Here is a 6,365-nt window from a genome sequence, read left to right as displayed (position 1 = left end):
TAGGGAAATGGCATTGTCCAAGCTGTCAAGGAAGGCTTGGATATATGGCATGTGACTTACCCTGCTTTTATCACGTTTACAACCGGCAATGTCCATTGAAACGGCGACTCCTGAAGTTCAGTTTAGCAATATAACAGCATAGCACTGAACTTTGCCTGCTTTTATGTCATTGTAGCAACCAATTCAGTGCTGGTAGTAACTACAGTTGGACAGAGTTTCTTATTGAGCAATAACAACCGTTTCTCTTAAGCCTGGTCCCAGATCTGTTTGTACTGTCGCTATGACAACAACAAGTAGACTAGACAGCACAAACAGATCTGAGACCAGGCTAGTTTCTCTTCTTTGCTGTGATTGTGGTTCATGGTTTATAGCCCCAGTAAAACTACACGGGAGGATAATTCCTCTCTATAAAAGCTCCTGCAAATAACCCTGCAATACAATCAACCACATGCAGGGGCAATTAAATTAGCCTATTGATCCTGGACTGTTCTATTACCCTGCTAAATTATGTTTTCTACTGGTAATGACTGCCTCATGCTGGCAAATGAACACCTCGGCAAGTCTATTAACTGACAAGGGAAAGAGGATGAAAAGACAGACGGATGGCAGACAGACAGACATACAGATAGACAAGCCACTCTGACATGTTGTGTTATGTTCAGTATAGTTCATTACAATGTTGAAATGATCCCAAATTGTAAATGTATTCATCCTCACTCATCAGTTGTTTGTTGTTGTTGTTGTTTACAGTGAAAGGGGGTTCAGAGTAAGTCTTCCTCAACATCTTCAGTGTAACCAGTGAAGGCTTGCCAGAGGTAACAACACTGAATACTTTGGGCTCTATGCTCTTAGAAAAAAAGGTGCTGTATAGAACCTTAAAGGCTTTTTTGGCTGACCCCATAGTAGAACCATTTGAAGAACCCTTCTTGGTTCCAGGTAGAACCCTTTTGGGCTCCATGTAGAGACTTTTCTATAGAGGGTTCTACATGGAACCCAAAAGGGTTCTGCCTGGAACCAAAAAGAGTTATCCTATAGGGACAGCGGAAGAACCCTTTTGGAACCTTTTCATCTAAGAGTGTACCCGTCCCACTGCCACCACATTGATTTACACAGCATCCCATCCACCCCACTCTGCCTTGGGCACAAGTACACTTTGTGTTGGGGGGACAATTGTGGTGTTTGTGCCCTGCCAATGTTGTCTGGCACCATCAGCTCCATAGTAGGCTGCCGTGGAGCTAGTTATTGTTCCCTGAGCAGCATGTGTGTGTGTTTTGTTAATAAAGTTCATGTATGTGTGTACAATTACTGTTCAGTGACTGTCAAGGATATGCATCACAAAAACGTGGGATACAGTCTATACACTATGGGGGTTGAGTGTCTATTAGTGTTACATAAGTATATGTCCTAATTAGTTTGAATAGAGTTAGTGTGTACAGAGTGTTGGAAATGTAAAGCGCTAAAGGGCAAGTGTTAGCATGCTAAAATGTTAGTTGTGGAACTATAGTGGTGTGGACATTGTTATTGTGTAGACGTGAGTGTACAGTGGGGTGTAGGGCTGTGAGTGAGTGTGACCCGTTGCCTAGGGGCGTGGGGCTGTATAAAGAACTCTAGGTCTATGGGGAGCCTGCCTGGCTGGCTGGCTGTGGCTATGGGCAACACGGCTGCAGACAGTGTGTGTGTGGATAGAAAGAAGCGTGTGCTGCCTCTCTCTGCCTCACTGAGCACAGGGTAATGAAGCATGGCAGAGGAGAGGAGGGGAGGAGGAGAGTAGCGGGTGGGAGGAGAAGAGTAGGGGAGGGGAGAAGGAGAGGAGGGGAGGGGGAGAGGGGAGTGGAGGAGAGTAGGGGAGGAGGGCAGGGGGGAGAGGGGAGGAGAGGAGAATGTGGCTGCAGGGTAGGTAGGGTGCCGAAACCAGGATCAATGTTGGGGAGGTGAGACAGCACAGCAAATCAAAATCAAATCAAATCAATAAGACTTAGACTTCTCTGTGAAATGCTTCCCAACGATGCAGAGCAAATTTTATTTTGAACAATTAAAATAGTAACACAAATGGAATAAATGACACAAGAATGAAGCTATCTCTCCTTTCTCCCAAAGCGTACACTTGTACACTTCCTTTCATGGATTTAAAAGAAAATGACCGGTATATGGGAACTCCCTCTAGCCCATGCCTGCACCAATCTAATACTTAAACATTTGTGGGGAGTAGTGAACGAGTGCAGACTTCAGCGACAAGGAGAGATTATTGGGACGCGTCCTTTCTTTCTCTTTTTCCTTCTGGTCGGTCAACTGTCCACTCATGTCCCTCCCTCTTGTTTTTTTCTTGTGCCATCTCTCCTTTCTTTACTCATCAAACAGCTCTCTATTTACATCTCAAACAAAAGACAAGCCTTATTACATGTTCATACATAATAGCTGCAGGTACATATTCTGTTTTTTTGTGATGAAAGTTTATGAAAGTGAAGGAAAATCATTTTTTAAGTCAATAATTTTTTTCACATTGTCCCTGCTATATTAATTCTTCATGAGTTCTCTATTCCTCTTTCTCTCCTTCCTTGTGTTCTTCTGCTCTTCTCTTCCTCTTTATCTTTGCCCTATTGACCTATGAGGTCTAGCCTGAGCAGATGTGATATTGCGTCTCCAGTGTTAGGTTGTCTTGAATGGCATTCCACAGACAGGGAAAATTGCCCCCGTCTGGTCCTCTATCTTATCTGTACTGGGATCCAGGGGCCTTGAAACGTGAGTCTCCTGGGTGATTGTTTTTTAGGGTGAGAGAAGATATGTCTATTTGTACATTTAAATACATTTCTAAATCAATGCATGTATTCAGGGCCTAGTTGACTGTTAGGAGTCAATGAACCAAGGAGAAGTGAAATTTATGCGAATAAACTTTTATATAAGTTTGAGTTTGTATGTCATATGTATTTGTAAGATGTAAGATGTATGACAGAGCACCTTTCAGAGTAGATGAGCCCTCAACCGTTCAACAACACACTACAATGAAACATTTATGGATTTTTGGTTGATATACCAACATGGTGTGAGTCAGCAAGTGTGGTGCTATTCATAGTCTGCAACCCAGGCCCTAACACTTCTCTCTTCCGGCACCCTGCTCCTAGAGGGCCGGAGAGGAGAAGGTGTGAGCTCCCTCTGCCAGGTACCACTGTGTTGGCCATACACACCCGCGCGCACACACACACACACACACACACACACACACACACACACACACACACACACACACACACACACACACACACACACACACACACACACACACACTAGGCCCCACTGTGCTGGCTCAGCCCTCAGCCTGGCTCCAGCTGTAGCAATGGTAGGGCCCATCGGCCATCTGTCCCTGACCAGCAGAGAGAGAGGCAGCCACTGTCCCCGGAGCAGAGAGCACACACACACACTCACACACACACACACACACACACACACACACACACACACACACACACACACACACACACACACACACACACACACACACACACACACACACACACACACACACACACACACACACACTGTCCCCAAAGCAGGGGATGAGGGGGCGTGAGCTGGGATGAGGTCGAATGGGAGGGTAGGGGGAGTCATACAGTCAGGCAGTCAGGCAGCATTGTGTTTCTACCTCACCTAGCAACGGCCTCCTATTTCCTGGGGTTTTGGGCGGCAGGGCAGGCATCATGGTCCCCTTGGATGGTGTGGGGGTGGTGGCCCCTCTCCCTCACACTCTTTCTGTCTCTAGCTGTCCTATTTATGGTAATGAGCCATCTGCCCTCTCTGAACACAGTGGCCCAAACAAGGGAGGGGGCTGGGGGAGCGGGGGGTAGGAGTGCTGGGGGGACAGGCTCTGACAGCCTACTGGCGGGACACAGAGACAAAGACTCCTCCTCTGCTTGTTGTGTCTGTCCCTATAGATCAGGACTGTCCAACGATTCAGGAGCCTGTAAGTAAGCATTTCGTTGGACGGTGTATCCCATACATGCGACTAATAAAACTTGAAACTTGTTCTTGGTGAGCTACTGTCCTGTAGGTTTTCACTTTAACTCTAATCTAGCGCACTTGATTCTAACAAATAGCTGGTTAATAAACCGAATCAGGTTAGTTACAACTGTGAGAAAACCTACAGCAGGGTAGCTCTCCAGGAACTCTCCAGGGTTGAAGAGCTCTGCTATAGATACAGTACCTTCAAACCTTCACATTATTCAGTATTTCTGTGGAAGAGACAGAGGATGAGAGTGAGAATGAAAGACAAGCTAAGGATCTTAACACCATGAGACAAACATCATGGCTTCAGTTTCACTTTGCACATTTGGAAAAATGTTGCTGAGCATTGTTAGTGGTAACCAACCACTCGACAGGTCTTGTTGTGATCGCTAAAGGTGACATCAGTGTCTGATAGTGATGTAGCCTATTACCTTGTGTGACTAAATACAGGCTCAGTTCTGTGTAGACAATGGCTGGTGAACTGCAATGACAACTGTTGGTAAATGTGTGCTTGCGTGCGTCTGTGCATGCACGCGTGAGTGTGTGTTGAGTGTGTGTGTTGTGTGTTGTGTGTGTTTTCACTCGCACTTGACTTCTTAGTACTAGCACTGACTCTGCTGACAGCTGCTTTATTGAGGAAATTACTATTATATCCACTTACTATGACTGTGATATGTGGTTGTCTCACCTAGTTATCTTAAGATGAATACACTGACTGTAAGTCTTTCTGGATAAGAGCGTGTGCTAAATTACTCAAATGTGTGTGTGTGATTAAAGGGTAGCTGTGTTCACTGCGGCCACCTGCAGGTTTCTGTTAATAAGTCGTTTTTTACAAAGAACTGTTGTAAGATCAACTGCTACAGGTGCTGATAGATGGACAGCTAACTAAACACACATGCTGATGCAATTATCTCTCTCTGTCTCTCTCTCTCTCTTTCTCTTTATCTCTCTTTGACGTAGTACTTACAACTGGTATACCTGTAAGGCAAGATGGCGCCGACAGACATGGCAACTCTACTTCTAGCTTCTAAGCAACTTTGCAACTTTGTTACATAACATGTGTAAATAGCAGGTAATACTTTGGTTCTAGTGACACTTAAGCAGGACTTCATTTTCTTTTGAGGACAAAGCTAAAAGACTAGTTAACTAGTTGATGGTTTTCTTGTAGTTGCTGGTGTCTATGTTGTGATCGCTAAACGTTACATCAGTGTCTGATAGTGATGAAGTCTATTACTAGGTGTGACTAAATACAGGCTCAGTGTTGTTTAAACAATGACTGGTGAACTGTAATAACCCCATTTAGTAATCAATGCCTGTTATGTGAATACTCTTCATAGGGACTGTCTCTGTGACACAGGCGTGTGGTGGGCACAGAGCAGCCAATACAGAGCCATCGCTGGCTGCTCAATAGACCTCTGTTGCCACTGGATACTAGGTTGGTTACCAAGCCAACACATATGCTTCCCTCACCACACCAACATCTGAATGTAAAACACTCACACACATGCATGCACATACACTGGCACGCAGGCAGGCAGGCAGGCAGGCAGGCAGGCAGGCAGGCAGGCAGGCAGGCAGGCAGGCAGGCACGCACACACACACACACACACACACACACACACACACACACACACACACACACACACACACACACACACACACACACACACACACAGTGTTCTATATTTTGATAGACATCACAAGTTTGTTGACACTAAAACAGTACAAAGTCAACCTGATGGGGGATAAAAGCAGTTACTCACTTCCAGCTTTACAGGATACAGTATGGTGCTGTTTCCATGCAAACGAGACAGATAGGGAGAGAGAGAAACTGGCACAACTGGTGAAATTAGAAATTAAAGACAAGTTTAGGGAGGGTCCATGAGCATTATCATGATAATGCACACCACATATGCTCACATGTACGCACGCGTCATATACATAATTATAGTGCATTTGCATGGGGGGCGGGGGGTTAACGGACTTCAACTGAAACTGAAAGTGTATGTGTGAGTGTGGCTTTATGCGCTTGGAGTGAAGTGTCTGTTTTGTGTTTAGTGTGCATCAACAGGACAGGCCACATGACATGGTTGTCATGGTAGCAGCCTGGGGTTATGAGTCATGACTGTGTTGGTGGACAGGCAGGAGGAAGAACAAGGACAGTTATAACAAGATATTACGGTGTACTTGTTAACTTTCTACTCTTAGTTTTACTGAATATTTGGAGATAGGAGGGTGGGGACAGGGTAGGCTACAAGGATGTTCACTGTCAAATTAAGTTATGAAGATTTCAAGAAATGTACTAAGGAATTGTGTCATAGCGTGTCAAAAGAGTGTGTCAAAATTAAATGAGTTTAATATGATATTGA

At 45.0% G+C, this 6,365-nt stretch overlaps 1 long non-coding RNA gene across 1 annotated transcript; it reads right to left on the bottom strand.

The window, feature by feature from the left end:
* Positions 1 to 2,001: 2,001 nt before the first annotated feature.
* Positions 2,002 to 5,827, bottom strand: LOC120029907. The gene is made up of 4 exons (XR_005473604.1): positions 5,760 to 5,827; positions 4,196 to 4,223; positions 3,643 to 3,953; positions 2,002 to 2,748 (listed from the first exon to the last, which is right to left on the bottom strand). It is a non-coding gene; the product is annotated as an uncharacterized LOC120029907 (long non-coding RNA).
* Between the last annotated feature and the right edge of the window lie 538 nt (positions 5,828 to 6,365).

The sequence above is a fragment of the Salvelinus namaycush genome, chromosome 35 (assembly GCF_016432855.1).
Source record: "Salvelinus namaycush isolate Seneca chromosome 35, SaNama_1.0, whole genome shotgun sequence".
NCBI lineage: Eukaryota > Metazoa > Chordata > Actinopteri > Salmoniformes > Salmonidae > Salvelinus > Salvelinus namaycush.
The sequence above is the reverse complement of the archived record's forward strand: the minus strand, read 5'-3'. Positions and strand labels throughout refer to the sequence as shown.